General features: G+C 44.6%; 1 protein-coding gene and 1 pseudogene across 3 annotated transcripts in view; one reads left to right on the top strand and one right to left on the bottom strand.

Annotated features, from left to right (window-relative positions):
* The window catches only part of PRKCB (protein kinase C beta), a gene marked incomplete at both ends in the record, with an annotated part of 248,868 nt that overhangs the window by 41,474 nt on the left and 190,962 nt on the right, over positions 1 to 16,432 (top strand). The gene's annotated exons all lie outside the window — the stretch shown is intronic.
* LOC311182523 (cytochrome c oxidase subunit 7A1, mitochondrial-like) lies at positions 5,091 to 5,411 on the bottom strand (annotated as a pseudogene). Its single transcript has one exon. The product of its transcript is annotated as a cytochrome c oxidase subunit 7A1, mitochondrial-like (transcript).

The raw sequence follows: 16,432 nt of genomic DNA, 5'->3' as shown, positions 1-16,432 counted from the left end.
GTGGATCAAGGCTTCTCTGGACAGGGCCTTCTTGGATGTATTCTCCCCCTTGCTCCTGTTATTCTATTGAATCAGAAGCTCTGGGCTGTGTCAGAGTGAGGGTCATTGTGAGGGCTGGGGACGTGACATGTTCAGGGTGAGAGGAGTTCTTGGCCCCATGAGGCACCCAGTAAAGGATTGTCATTGTCATGGCCATTGTTTTTCTCTTCATGCACCTCATGATCTATCCTGTCTCTTCTCTACCTGGAGTGTCCCACAGAGTCCACCTTCCTGCATCCCCATTCTCTGCCTTACTCAGTTCTCTGTCATCTTGGACTTTAGGGAACGAAGTTTCTGTTCTGTCTGGGGGTCCCTGGGTCCACAGACATTCTTTTGCTCCTTTCCAAGATAGCTCTGGAACTAATTTCCAACCCCCAAGGCATCACACAGGCTTCTAGAGTGGCCAACAGGCAGTGGCCTTGATGGATTCTCCACCCTGAAGGTGGCAGGCCCGATGGCTGGCTGTTGTGTGGCCATAGCCCTTATCTCCACATCTGAGACCCAAGCATCTTCCCAGACCCAGTTTTTTCTTGAGCAACCCTGAATCCTTCAGTTAACTCTAAGAATCTCACTTGCTTTGCTTTCCTGTCCCTTTTCTTTAGGCACCAGGCCCTTCTCCATTCTCCTAGCCTGGTCATGGCAAGGCCTATTTAGAGAATAACTTCAAACAGGTCCTTTCTTCTTGGTGGGTATTGTGTCCTTGCCAGCAAGACCCTTGTTCAGCTCAACCTGCCTCTTAAGAAGGGTGCAGAGTACGAGTGGCTTTTGAGGTTGTTGAGTTGGTGAGAGGCATGGGTGGAAGGCACAGTGTGGCTTAGCTGAAGGCAGCTCTGTCCAGTCTCTTTGAATGGACCTGATGGCTTCATGAGAGGGAAGGCAGGCCCTCCTCTGGGGGGTGATGGACTCTCAGGAGCTGGAGCAGGAGCAGGCCACCGGAGCTGGCTGCCTTGGAGGTAGGACATTCAACATTATTTTTCTCTAGTTTCTTTCTTCAGGAAGCTGAATGCTGCTCGCTAACTATTTCCCATTTTAAGTGTGTGCTGCTATCAGGGAAGGGGAAATCCTCAAAACCCACCACTCTGACTCAAGTGCTATTGGTTTGGCCCTAACTGCCAGTTTTGTACCCACCCCCTAGTCATGTCTGCTTTTTGTAACCACAGCCTGTCTGGGCCATCCCTGTGGGCCTGGGCTTGGTTAGCTGTAAGAATTTGAACTCTCCATCTGCCAGGAGGGGGTTTCTGTGGGGGGACTGGGTAGCAGGCTTGTGGTTACAAGATAGCTGGAAGGGTTTCATTGGCAGACACACACACACACTGCATCTGATGGAGGTCTCTGGCCTTGCGTCTAGAATCCTGTGATAGCTTCTCCAAAGCTGGTACTGTTGAGACTGTAAATGGTGATATTATTGGATCGCCAAGGCTGGTAGGATGGACATGAGCCTTGTAAGTGTGTGAGTCCCCTTCTGCTGGCGGAACACGAATTGAGTTCTCTTATTTTTTTTATTATATTTAATTGAGGTAATGTCGGTTTACACCATTGTTTAACATAAACTCTTTTTGTATGTGCTTATCATTGAGTGGTGACGTTATGCATGGTTGTGTGTATGTGTGTGTGTGTTTGTGTGTGTGTATGACCGTTGGTGCATGCATCTCTGCTCTTCTTTTTTTTTCCCCCATTGAGCTTGGGTATTAGATACTATTTTTGAAAATAATAAAAAATATAACTAAGGGGAAGACACTCTCTTGGAAATTTCCCAGAGTATGTTACCCAATTTTCTATCTTGGGCATATCTCTAGGAAGCATAAGGATTTGTCAGGGGTTATTATTAATATTTTTTTCTAGAATCCCCAGTTCAAAAAAGGATGAGGCATGCTTTTTTTTTTAATATACAAGAACTGGGGTGCAGGCCAGAAGTCCAGAGGTTGAGAGGATTCACCAGAGACAGAGTAGGGAGCAGAAAAGGTGGATCTACTGAAATATACTGCTGAGGGGAGCAGCGGGCGAGAAAGGAGAGGTCTGCTTCTCCATGTGGGTCAGCTCCCTGGCTGGGGATCCAACTCAGGCCATAGTGGTGATAGCACTGAGACTTAACCCTTGGGCCACCAGGGAGGTCTGAAGCATAGCATTTTTAGTTAGAGTAACTGGTCAGTTGGGGTGATTTCAGCTCTCGATTCAGTGCCCAGTTGCAAGGAACTATGTTGTTTGGTAGGATGATGAACATCTTAATGGAGCCATTTGTGAGTGAGGACACCCTGTGTCTGCCCATCATAGTGACCCAAGAAGGGAGCTTCCACCAAAGATGGCACAGAGATTTTGCAGGCTCTGACCAGAAGGGAATTTGTCAGTGTTTAGCTTGGCTGGCATCCCACAACCTACCTTCTCATACAGTTAGAATCCTTTCCAGTGTAATGTGTGAAAACCACAGGCCCCCAGCCCACGCCTCCCAGGGCTGTATCACCAACAGCTCTCAAGTGTGTGTAAATTGGGAGACGGCTGGATCGCACATCTCCCTGTGACATTTGCTGAAACAAATGTCTGTTAATAAGTGGCATGATTCCCTTGGTCTCAGTGATAAAGATGTACCTGTTACTGGGAGCCCTTGGGAGGAGACCTTTGATGAGGACCTCAACACTCATTTTAATGGGCGGTAGACAGTTGTGTTGGGAAAGCTTACTTTTCTCCCCGCTAGGTCTCAATAAGAATGTTGTGAATTCTGCATTTATATTTCTAGGGTTTTTTTTTTTTTTTTGGTTTAGTTTTGTCTGTTCCTTTGTGGTTTTTTTTTGTTGTTGTTGGGGAAGTGGGAGGGGGCACAATCAGTGGTCTAGGGTAAAGGACTTTGGGGGCTTGGATGGTGGGGGTGAGGTGGTAACCCACCTGACAAGGTGTGAACCTGTTCCCCTAAATCATATAGTGTTATAAACCAATATTATCTCAATTAAGGGGGGATTAAGAATGTTGTGAAACAGCACCCCCTTTGCCCTTCTGTGCTGGCTGTCCCAGACTTTAAAGACTGACAACATGGTTGGTTAAAAGAGTTGTTTCTTCTGGATGCCATAGAGCTGATTTGGTGGATTAAATTATTTTAAGGTCACGAGCTTTAATTTTTATTTCAGTGAATCTCAAACCTTGTATTGCCAAGCTTCAGAGCTCTTATCATAAGGGATGAGCATATTATTTATATTAGTAAAAAACTACCTTAAATATATTTATTTAAAATATACTGAATATTTTAAACACATATGTTGTGTTTCTGATATGATTTATCCATTAGAACGTTCTTACTCCTATTTATCCACTCTTCGTGTGGAACCCCATGGGCCAGTAGGAGGATAGTTTTGTTTTATAGCTATTGAGTGTCTGCTGGTTTGCAGCACTGAACAAAAGAAGAAACTTTCCATTCTTAGGGGAATTTAGCACAGCTGAGGGGATGTCATGGGCCCGTTGTTCAGGGGAGGAAAAGATGGCCCAGAGAGATGAAACGAATTCTTATATTCAGAATTGAGTTAGCATCAGAATTAGACTATTGCTCACGTTTTCAGATCTCAGCCTGTCACCTACCTCAAGTCCTTGCTCCTGTTGACTAATGTGAAGGGAACCATCTTATTAAGTCCTTATCAGCTCAGCAGGATTGGGAATCTCTCTTCCTTGATCACTTAGTCTATGCAGTGAAATTGCAATGGCCCTTGTGCATAGTTTTAAAATATGAGCTGTCTGATGGAGCGTGACAGGAGCTGTCCTTGGGCCTAGGCTATGCTTGCTCTTTGGATAACTCTCCACCAGCCTCCATCTGATTCTCTGCTCTTCCCCTGAAAGGGACTCAGAAAACCCGCATGAAGTGTAAATAAAGGGAAAGATAAGATGGGGGCATGAGCGGGGGAGCCTGGAGGACAGACTGAGACTTGAAGAGTAGCAGGGAGTCAGGAAATCTCTCTGGATTGGGAGTCAATAAATTATTCTTGGTGTGAGGCCTTTGCCAGCAACATGGCGGTCTGTTCCATGCCTTGCTGTTTGCTTTTCCCAGCTGGGCTGACAAGGATTTTCTAACATCCATGCCAGCATTTCTCAGTAGTGTCCTTCAGGGCTCGGAGTGTTCCAGGTTCAGCCCCCCGAGAGGTCCAGGGACTGTTGACGAACCTTGCCTTATGATCAAGGCAGAAAATATGAAAAGCACAGAAAAAAAAATCATGTTCCAAGATCATCACTGCTGATATTTTTATGTCATTCCAGTATTTTTTCAGGCATATAAATATATGTACTTATTTTCCTTTCTTTTTTACAAAATAGTTTCATACCCTAATACTGTTTTACAGTATTTTTTTTTTTTTTCACTAAGTGGTGTATTGCAAATATTTGTCCCATCAAATCTTTTTCTAGAAGGGATTTTAAATACTGTCTACATTTTCATTGAATGGGTACCACATTACCTAAACCCATTACTTAAGCAGCCCCTATTACTGAATAGAAACACTGTCTTTATGCTGGTTATTTCTGAGTCTTTCCTAAGGATACGTTCCTGTATTAGTTAGCTTTTGCTGTGTAACAAAACATCCCACAGCTTAGAGGTGTAAAACCACCTTTTGAGCTCTGCTGGTCTGCACTTAAGGCCAGTTCTTTTGGGCTGGGCTGGGCTGGGTGGAGTTGGGTTAGGCTGGCTCATGCATTTGTAATCAGCTGCTGGACTGCTTGGGAAGATTGTGGTATTGCATCTTCCGGCCGGCCAGCCAGCCAGCCATGTTTATGTCACATGGCTGTTAGATTGGCAAAACGGGCCCTGATGCACAAAGATTTTTAAGTTTATGCTTGGTGAAGTTTGCCTCTGTCTCGTAGACCAGCACACACCCAGAGCTAACCTATCAGAGCACCTGCCTATACCGTCATTACAGTCAACTCATCACAATTCTTCCAATTGGAATTTCTGAGTCAGAGTGTGGTCTTTGATGCCAGATTGCTGTGCGGAAAGGTTGTAACTAATTTATACACTCACTGAGAGTACATGCTTTCCAAATTATCTTGATCACTAGTTCTTTTTTTTTTTTTTTTAGGTTGGGCTCCCTAAGAAGCCAGCACATTTATTGACGCTTGTTCATGTCCCTCAGGTCCTGCAGGTTTCTTGGGCTCATTTCTTGTGGGGGAAGGAGACCCAGCCAAAGCAGTACAGGCTGTAGGCGGTGGCCCCCCCCCCCCCCCGTAACCAGCAGCATAGTCAGTCGGTACAGGATGTTGTCGGCTCCTCCGCCCTTCAAGTGCACTGGAAGGTCATTGTCCGCCTGGAAGAGTTTCTTTTTCTCCGCCACTCTGTTCGCCATGTGAGTGCGGGCGGTCGAGCTGAAGGCATGAAACAGTGCCTGGGAGACCCGCTGGACCCTCATTCTGCAACCTCCTCTTTGGCCGGTCACCTGCCCTCTCCCTTGATCACTAGTTCTAATCACTGCTTTAACTTTCTTGCAGAAAATAGCATTGTTGCTTAAAAAATATCTGTGCTCAGAGCAAAACTCAGCAATCATGTCTACCTGTATTACTATACCCTTCCTCAGTGCTTGATTCATTCTGGCATTGTTTTTTTTTTTTTTTTTCCACCACTGTGTTATTGGGTTAAGTTTATTCACATTATTTTTAGAATCTCTAAGCCTATAATTATTAGTGAAATTGGTCTGTAGTTTACTTTTTTGGTTTGCTATCTTTGACAAGCTCTTGCTGTTTTCATAAAAACATCTGGGAAACCTACATTATATTCTTGTTTTTTAATACATGGGAAGAATTTAAATGGCAAAGTATTTATAATGATTTTTAAAAGTTTGAGCAAATTTGCTATACCTCGCTAGTACAACCACCTTTGAGATTTAGTGCTTTTTCTGGGATTAGTTATTTGACAATTTTTCCAATTTATTTTGTGATCATGGATGTAATTCCAAATATGTTATGTTTTCCCAAGGATAGCCACTTAATTGAATTTCTAATTTATTACCATATATTTGCCTCTACATGCTGATTGTATATATATTTTTTCTGTAGCAACTTGAAAAAGTGATTTGGAAAATCTTGCCATCTGCAGTTTTGTACCTTTTCTCATTTTTACTGAGAGGTTCCTATTTTTGTTTTTGAAATTTTTCTTGATGAGCTTTGCCAGAGTTACTATTTAATTTCCCCCTTAAATAGCCATCCTTTAAATTTATCCTTCCATTCTGTTTCTTGATGTATTAATTCCTGTTCCAGTCTCCAATCTTTTCTTGGTTTTATGATTTCTTCCTGGTTTCTTGCTAAATGCTTTTTTATACCTTTAATTATATCTACCGCTTTGTCAAAGATTGGATGGAATGAGAATCTTCCCCACTATGATAGGGAGGTGTTTCCAACACATTTCTGTCTTTTTAAAAACAAATTTTACTTGATATATTTTGAATGTGTTTTGTGTTGAAGCATCAGAGTTTTGTCCAGTCTTCAGTGTGAAGTTAGACACATCTGAGCTCAAGTCTTTCTTGGCTGCTTCTAGCAAAGGGTGGGCCTATTTTATATTCTCCTAAAAGCTTGGTGACAGTAATGCCAGTGTAACTTCTTTTTGATACTTCAATGATATAGTCAATGAAAGGTACTTAAGACAGTGCCAGGAAAGTGGAATATAAACTGCTGTTGGTTTATTAGTATTGATTTATTACAAATACAACACACCCATCTTTGTCCTATGTAATATTTTCATACTTTAAATTGTATTTATCTGATGTTAATATTTCCACTTATGGTGACTTGAGAAAGGAAATTGCCTTATTCTAATACTGCTTCCATCAAACTCTTTAAAAATATTTAATGATGAGCTTTTGAATTAAAGGAATATATGTAAACATAGGTTCCTAAGTAAAAGGTTGGTCAGGGCATCTGAAGGCCAGATGGAATGTTCTCTATCCATCCATCCATCCATCCACCCACCCATCCATCATCCTTCCATGCATCATCCATCCATCCATCCATCCATCCATCCATCCATCCATCCATGTGTCATCCATCTACCCACCCATCCATCATCCATCCATCCATGCACTGTCCATCCATCCATCCATCCATCCACCCATCCATCGATCCACCCATCCATGCATCATCCACCCATCCATCCATTCATTCATCCCTGCATCCATCCATCCATCCATCCCTGCATCCATCCATCCATCCATCTCCATTCATCATCCATCCATCAATCCATGCATCATTCACCCATCCACCCACCCCTCCAAAAACACCCAGTGCCTCCTACGTGCAAGGTGTTGGTCATGTAAATAACACATATAAATAGCATATACAGCCTAGATGTGTAAACAGAATGGAGGAGACCTGAGGATAAAGCTTGATGCTTCTGCTGGAGTGGGATGGACCAGAGTGGGTGGGGAGGTATGTGTGGTGCGCTCTGCAGAACCCTAAGCAGGGAGGGGGGTGGTGGGAAAGAGCCGAGACCAACTCTTGCCAGATGGCTTTCTCTTCCCCCTGAAGGAAGTGGGGACTTCGTGCTGCGATATGATACACAAGAACAGCGTTTCCTGTGGGTTTGCAAGGGCATTTTGAATCTAAAGTCTACAGCTTGTTGATGTGTGAAAAATTTTTTTTCTTTTTCAGACTTTGTGAAGGGATAATCAGGCCAATTTTATAAGTATGGAAAAAAGGTACTTGGGGTGAATTTAAATGCACACATCCTGTTGGGTGGTGCCTTCACCAAACACAGTACCCCCTATTGGGGATCCTCCTTGGTACCTGCTGTTGGTTCATCCAGCTATCCCTGAAATCTCACATCCTCTAGTCCCTGGAACTGACCAATTTTCTGCAGTTGACCAGATTCTGACACTGGTTCCTGTTTGATTTAGCCAAGAACCTTACTTCTTCAATTGTGAGATGAGAAAGGGATTGGATTACTTGATCTCTTAAGATTCTGCCTGTCTTTAAGGTCCAGTCATTTGCTTATTCAGTTACTTTTCCGCCTTTCCTTCCTCCCTCTTTGCTCTCTCTCGTCCCCTCCCTTCTGGCTTTCCTTCCATCCATATATTTTGCCAATGTTTAAATGAGTGCTTTCCGTGTACCAGGTACTGTGCTAGATGGTTACCCAATGGTGAGCACGTGACACATAGTTCCTATCTCATGGAGCTTACAATTTAATTGGAGAGACAGACAGACAAACAATTACACAGATAACAATATAATTACAGTTACAATTAATGCTATAAATAAGAATAGGCTAGATGAGAATGTGCATCAAGGTGGCCTGTCTTATTTTGAACTTTAGGGAAGTCTTTCTCAGCAAAGTGAAGTTTAAACATTAACTAGGTGAAGATAAGCAGAAAAGCATTCCAGGCAGAAGACATAGCCTGTGCAAAGGTCCTGAGGTAGAAGGGAGCATGGCAGTATTAAGGAAGGTCAAAATTCATAAAAAATTATAATAAAGTAATAATAGTTGTTGCTTGATGAGACCTGTTGTCTACCAGGCACTCTGCAGCTCTTAACTGTGTGATCTCGATCAAGTCATTTAACCTCCTTGTGTCTTAGATGGTAAAATGAGGTGATACTTACTGCACTTACTCCTTTGGGTTTTTTTTTTTTTTTTTTTTTTTTTCTGTGGGACGCTTGCCGGTGGCCGGGGATCGAACTGGTGCTGCAGAGGCTGCGGGCAGCCTCGCAACCCAGCGCCACCAGGGGAGGCCCTCTTTTGGGTTGTTTTGAGGAGTTGATAAAGTAATGTCTACAATGTCCTTAGCCCTTTGCCAGAACCAGTGTAAGTGTCCAGAGGATATTACTGTTCTTTTTGTGAATGGTGTTGGGTGAGAAGGAGTTCTCTGTAGGGCCCAGGGCTTGTCCTTGGTCCTGTGGACTATCCTTTGGTGGGGGTCACTCTTGGAGTTTTTGCAGAAGTGGAAGTCTGCCACTCAGCACAGCCAAGCATGTGAAACAACTGCTCCCCTGGTCTGTTTGCAAGGAGGAAGGAGGGGGTGGTGATGTCAGCCATGAGTTGGCCTTCAAGCAGCAGGGACAATTGGCTGTTGGCCTTTGCAACATTGGCTGGCATTGCAGAGGGCATGGAAGGTCAAGGGCAATAACTATCAAAGAATAGACGGCCCAGAGGAAAAGCATGTTCTACTCATTATCAGTTGTAAGACCCAAACACGTCCTGTTATTTCACTGTTGGGAAGACATTTCTCCCAAATCTCTCTGCTGAGAACCAGGGCCCTTTCTCTGGTTACAAATATCAAATATAAACTCATGGGGGTAAACAGAATGATGGACCTTCTCAGCATTCAGAAAGCTCCAGCACCCAACTGTATGTGCCTATGTGTGTATGTGCATGTAAATATTTGAATAAGTAAATATTTGAATTACTTTTGTTCTTTTGTAATTATTTATTTGTAAGCTTCTTTATATTATTCAGAATGGACAGAAAAGAAAATAAAGAAGGCACAGCTTTTCCTTGATAGGACTCCAAGCATTTGCCTGTGTCTGGAGACATTTTGTTTGTCACAAGTGGTGGGATGGGGGGGGTTGCTGCTGAACTGGTGGGTGGAGCCAGGGATTCTGTTGCACATCCTATCAGGCACAGGGCTACTAGACAAGACAAAATGGTCTTGTCCAAAATGCCAGTGTGCTGGGTCGCACGACCCTCATCTTTATCTATCAAATTGCAATTTTATAAAGCCAGTTGGTCAGGGCTGGATTGATTAATCGGTTTATAGAGCATTGAGTTTTGTGTGTGTGTGTGTGTGTGTGTGTGTGTGTGTGTGTATATATATATATCTAGGTTGCTCTTTGTTTTTTGAAGATTTATTATTTATTTATTTATGCATACAAGAACTGGGGTGTAAGCCAGAGGTATGGTGGGTTGAGAGGATTCACCAGAGACGGAGTAGGGAGCAGAACAGGTGGATCGACTGAAACACACTGCTGAGGGGAGCAGCGGGCAAGACAGGAGAGGTCGGCTGCACCATATGGGTCAGCCCCCTGGCCGGTATTGAACTCATGGTGCAGTGGCTGTCAGTAGCTTCATAGTGCTGAGACTTAACACCTTGCACCGCCAGGGAGGCCCCTGAGTTGCTCTTAATTGATACCACTTCCTTTTTTTCCTTTTCTTAGGTGTTTTGATTTATCTAAGATCAATGAGCATAGTTTGCTCTGCAGTTTTTATGCAAAGTTAGAAGTCCTGTAGACACAAGGTTTACAGTAGCTGTAAACCTGCTCCTGCCCCTAGACCCTCGATTCCCCTCTCTGGACGCCACAGTCATAGTTTTGCATGTATTCATAAAGAGCTCTTCCACCTCTGAATTTTTATTATGCTCTTTATACATTAGAAGTCCGTATGCATGTTTGTTTGTTTGTTGCTGTTTTTCTTAAAAACTTTGCAGCACGTGTAGAGCTGCCTCATTCATGGCTTCAGCCCCACACCGTTCCCGTCCATGGTGCCCCTGTGGCCTCCTGTTGATGGCATCAGGATCTTTCCAGTCTTTTGCTCTAACTAATAACCCTGCAGTGAATATCCTTGACACATGTGCAGACACATCTGTCCCCCAGTATCCTGAAAGTGGAACTGCTGGGTAGAAAAGACCTGTGCCTTTTTTTTTTTTTTTTAAAAAAAAAGATTTATTTATGTATACAAGAACTGGGGTATGGGCCAAAGGTGTGGAGGGTGAGAGGATTCACTAGAGACAGAGTGGGGAACAGAACAGGCAGACTGACGGAAATACACTAATGAGGGGAGCAGCGGGCGAGTCATGAGAGGTCTGCTGCTCCATGTGGGCAGCTCCCTGGCCGGGGATCGAACTCATGCTGCAGAGGCTGTGGACAGCTTTATAGGTTGCGTCTTAACCCCTTCGCTCCATCAGGGAGGCCCGACCTATGCCTTTTAAACCTGACTCAAGATTACTGCCTGATCCTGCATCCTGTGCCTTCCCCACATACCCATTTCTAGTCCTTGATACCTCTCTCTGGGGTTCCTGAGCTGCAAGGGGCACCTCTATTTCTTGCCCCGTCCTTGTGGGAACTGGTTCCTCCAATCTCCAAGATGAACTATTTTTTTTCCTTATCAAAATGCAATTCCCAAATATGGTCTGAAAATATAAATTGTGTCTGCCATTCTGAGGCTGGAAGATTTGGAGGTATAATTTTTCCAAATTGCTTAACGTTTCATACGGCGCAGCAAGAACCTCTCTCCCAGCAGCCCATCCTTCCTGATCGATCACACCCGCCCCCTGCCCCTGTGGGCTTCTTCCTAAGGGTAAGTAGGAGGCATGGGTTCTCTTGCTGAAAAAAATCGTTAACTCCATGGGGGCGCCTGCTGCTTGATTGGGAGTATGTCGGCATTTAGAGCCTGCTGGCTGCAATCTCACTATGCAGACTGGAAGTTGTGGGGTGTCTTTATCTGCAGGAAACAGCTCAGAGCGGAAGGGGAGTGAGAGTAGATGGATAGAGGAGGGAATCAGAAGAGGAGGAAGCCGTGGGAGAAATGTCTTCTTTTGGAGACAGGCACTGCAGGTTCCTGCTGCCCATCTCTTTGGAATGCCAAGTAGGAATTAAATGGGAAGTTGGGTTGCTTCTGCTAGATCTGCCCAGGAACCAGCCTGATTGAGTTTCTGGAATTGGAGAGTCTTGTCTGAGCTTGTGAGAGACCTCAAACCCTTAAGTCTCTCTCATAGAAATTGGCTGGCTGTGGCCGCTTTTCTGAGGTCCCAAAGGGAAGCTTTCCCTGGTGCTGGAGAGCAAAAAACCCTCCATCCTGGCAAATATGTTCTCTTCCCGTAGCTGATGCATAGAGCTGCCGTGACAGTGTGGGTGTCTTGTTTATTGCATTTCCCAGCTCCTGCCATGGAACCTGGTACTCAGTAGGCACTCAGTAAATACTCATTGAAAATGGAGGAATCTTGATGGCATATGTAGGTCCTGGCGTGCTGGGATTTAGACTTGATTTTAGCGCATCGCCTGTTGATAAACAGCTTCACAGAGCAGAGGGAGTGCACTGGGGGCTAAGGGCAGGGCTCTGAACTGTGTGGCTGAGATAGGTTCTTTCTGAAACTTGGGTTCTCTGTCGGTGAGGGAAAAAACCTGAGGAGGTAGTGAGAACTGTTAGCCTCTATCTTTAAAAAAAATAATAATCTTTTTACTTTGGAGTACTTTTATTTTAAGAATTATTTCTTTATTGTAAGACTTTCATTTGTCTTATTTTTGTGTAAAAGAACTGGGGTACAGGCCAGAGGTGCGGGATGGGAGGTGACAGGATTCACCAGAGACAGAGTGGGGAGCAGAACAGGTGGATCTACTGAAATACACTGCTGAGGGGAGCCAGCAGGCGAGACAGGAGAGGTCTGCTGTGCCATGTGGGTCAGCTCCCTGGCCGGGGATCGAACTCAGGCCACTTCGACCGAGGCTGTGGTAGTGCTGAGACTTTAACCCCTAGGCCACCCGGGAGGCCCTATTTTGGAATACTTTTAGAAAGTTGCAAAGTTAATCAGAGAGTTCCCAAACATGGCACCCTAGTTTCCCCCATGTGACTATGGCACATGGACCCCTGCTGTCCTGCAGGGTAGTCAGAAATCATTCCAGAACTCACCAGTGACATCACCTCGAGTTTTAACAACAACCATGAAATGGTAACAACATCAGTGGTAGCCGTGGAGGTTAGCAAGTCGATAGTTAACCACAGCGTCCTCTGAGGCACTGTTGTTGGATGCCCATTTCACAGGCAGGGGAACTGAGGCACAGCCGTCTGGGCAGAGATCACACAGCTGCCTCTAGTGAGGACTGGAAGGTTTCAGATTCTCCCTCTTCAGTATTTTCTGCACTATGACAGTAGTAGCCACCGCCTCCTGACAGCGCTGTGCTCAGGGACTGGACTGAAAGCTTGATGTGGACTATTTCTGAGCCCTCTTCCCTCAGAGAGGTGTGGGGAAGAGCACCTTTGTTATCCTACTTAGGGCAAAAAATACATGAACCCAAGGTTTTGTGAGTAGGAGCAGGAAGGGTGGGGAAGAGAGAGAGAGAGAAAAGGAAAGAAGAGATTCTTTTTTTTTTTTTTAAAGGATAAATACAAGCACTGGGTACAGTCAGAAGTGCAGGAGGGTGAGAGAATTCACCAGAGCCAGAGCAGGGAGCAGAGCAGGCAGAAGGACGAAGTACACTGCCGAGGGGAGCAGCGGGCGGCAGGAGAGGTCTGCGCGCCATGTGGGACCCTCCTCCGGTGGCCGGGGAGCAGCCGGGGATCGAACCGGTGCTGCAGAGGCTGCGGGTGGCTTCGCAACCCAGCGCTCAACCGCTGCGCCACCAGGGAGGCCCGGAAAGAAGAGATTCTATTGGTTTCTGCTGTGGCTTTTTTCCATTTGTAGTTGCACAGGTCCCCTCTGTACACCTGGGCATTGGTTTTGCCCCCTCATCTCTCTCCCAACAGCTTCAGAGCTACTCAAAGCTCGATCAACATGTAAGCAGTCAGAAGAGACTTAATTTTGAGAGTTAAAAAAAGGTCAATTAATTAGCAAGCACAAGCTTCGGGACTTTTAGCTGGTGCTGCCCTGGGTCTTGTTGCTAGCCGGGCAGGGAAGGGGGTGTAAGAGCAAAACTGCCCATGTGGGTTTGGGATGGGAGGAGAAGAAAGTAGGGGCTGAGGAGACCCTGGATGCGCCCGGGGTTGGCAGCTAAACTTGGATCATTTTCTAACCAGGGTCTTGATTAGCATGTGGTTCCCTCTGCCTGAAACACTTCTGTCTTCAAATGCCAAACTCTTGCTCTTCACTCTCAACTTTAAATGTTCCTCCAGCTTAAATGTCCCCTCCTAAAACAGGCCTTTGCTGACATTCTGAGATTCCTCCTGGAAAGCAATTAGACTGCAAGTTTCACGAGGGTCAGGGTCTGTTTGTCCTGATTGTTGCTGCCGGGAACAGTGCTTTGTGCCTGTAAGTCCTTATTACTTTTTTGTTGAATAAACACCTGGCTGGACTGTTTCCAGTCCTTGTCGCGTCTGCCCTAGAACTTACGCCGTCACCATTAGCTGGTCTCTTTCCTTGTCGAGGGTCAGAGTTGCTCATGAACATGAAGTGAGCTCCATGAGGACAGGACAGGGTGTGTCTGTCTTGTTCACCCTCCAGAACCTACAACAGGGAGTGAGTTCTGCAGTCAGATCATCTGGCTTCCCCTTCCAAGTCTTCTACTTACCAGCTGTGTGCTCCTCGTCATTGACTGAGCTGCTCTCTGCCTCAGTTTTCACAGATTGTACAAAAGGAATAATACTAGCATCTTGGAAGCTGACCTTAGATCTGAGGCGTGGGTGTGGGGGAAAGAAGTTCCAACGGGAGGGAAGAGCACATGGGGTGGTGGGGATGGATCCCAGGTGCTGTGGTGGTGGGAGAACCACAGGGACTCAGGAGGGGAGACATCAAACACTGTAAAAAGTGATGGATGATGTAAGAAAATAAATAAATAAATAAATTTTAAAAAGGAATAATAATAATAATAATAATAGCGTCTGTTTCCTGGGGTTGTGATAATTCGAGTACCCAGTGTATTATAAATGTTATGTAAATATCAGTTGTTGTTAATGCTCAAAAATATTTGGAATGTGAAGTTTGAGGGAATCATAACTCAAATACACTTCCCCTCTTGAAGCGGTAAAATCTTCCTTTAGAGACAAGAAAGGACAGATGGAGCTGATCTGAGAGGTCAGCGAGATCTTGAAACCCTGCTTTTAAGAACCGGGACATTTTATTTCTCTGTTCTCTTGGAAAAGACTGGCGTGTAGCATGTGTGGTGTTTCTTTTTCCTCACTGCTGCCTCCATTTCTTCCTTTGCATTGGGCTGTTTAAAAAAAATTTAAAGCAGCTCGGAATCTTGCTTGCTAACTTGCTGCTGGGGTGTGGGATGCAGCGCTTCCATTTAGAGAAGCAGCCGGTCCTGGAATGCGCTGGGCTGACTCAGGGCCCAGCTGCCAGGAATGCACTTTGCAGCTCATGCCCGATTGGAGGGAGCTTGGCTGTATGGGATTTCTTCTCTCTTCTTACTCATATGTGTCAGTTTAAAACATAATAATAAACAATCCATAGATCTGGTCATGATTCCCGACTGTTCAATACATTAAGAGCATGAGAAGGAAATCCCTCTCTCGAGCTGGGTGCTCAGTTAAATCTGAAGCTCAGATAAACAGGGAATACATTTTTTAGTGTTAGTATGTCCTAAATATGCCATAGGGCAGCTTAGATGAGAAAATTATTCATGGTTCACATGAAATTCATTATTTAAATAGGTGTCTTTTTCTTTTCTCTTTTGTCAAATGTGACAATCCAAAGGTTCTCCTATTACCTGTTTCCTTCTAGTAATTTCCCAAGCATTCACAACCCATGCATGCTGTGATGGATTTGCTCCTGATAGAATCTCCAGGACCTAGAACAATGCCTAGCGCATCGTAGGGGCCTAAGAAATATTGGTTGGAGGATGGACTGAATATGCATTTATCCATTTCTGCACTTATGCATTTAGTATATACCCTGTCTCATATGTAGCTTTCCTTTTAATAATGTCCTATGGGGGTTGATACTTGAGCTGCCTTTTCTATTTTTAAGAGTTTCACAGTATTCTCTTTTATGGAAGATGATGTATTTAACCGATCCCCCGGTGATGGGCATTAGCATTGCTCATAATCTTTTGCTATTACAACAATACGGTAATGAACATTACCGTATATATTTACCTGCATCGGTTTGGCCACATGTGCAGAATCTTTGTTAAGGCAGCATGATGGTCCTGGGCCACTTGCCTAGACCTGGTGTCCACAAATTGGAGCTGTGTCAGCCTCCCTTTGCAGATGGGAACTTGGTCACCTCCAGGGCATCCTTGTTTCACCAAAGGGAGAGGTGGGCCCGTCCATTGAGGCTGTAGCAGCTCCTGGACCACAGGGATCCTCTACTCAGTAGAAGAGGGGAGGGCTGCTGTACCATTAGGGTTCTCACCACTTGTGGGGTGGGTGTGCCCCGCCACCTGTATTCAAAGCAGTTAATAAATGTATTAATCATTCATGTAAGGACATATTAATAAATGATCCCCACTGGGATCACATGGACAAAGGATGGATTGCTGCTGCTGAATTGCTTTGCATGCTGGGTCTGCTCCTACTTTTACCAGACAACTTGTTCCCATCTCCTTATCAGCACAGGATATTACTAAACTTTTTCATCTTGTCAACCTCATCAGTGGAAATTGCTATCTCCCTGGGTATCTCATCTTAATTTGCCTTGCTTTGCTTATGAGAACCTTTTTATGTTTGAAAGCTCTTTGTTTTTCTTTCTGTGAACTGCCTCATCTTTTGCCTGGTTTTCTACTTTTTTATTGATTTTAACAGGTTTTTATTTATTAAAGAACATGTCTCTTTGCCTGCCATATGTTTTATATGTAAGTA

Source organism: Talpa europaea, assembly GCF_964194135.1.
Source record: "Talpa europaea genome assembly, chromosome: 12".
NCBI lineage: Eukaryota > Metazoa > Chordata > Mammalia > Eulipotyphla > Talpidae > Talpa > Talpa europaea.
This window is presented reverse-complemented; position numbering and strand designations above follow the sequence as displayed.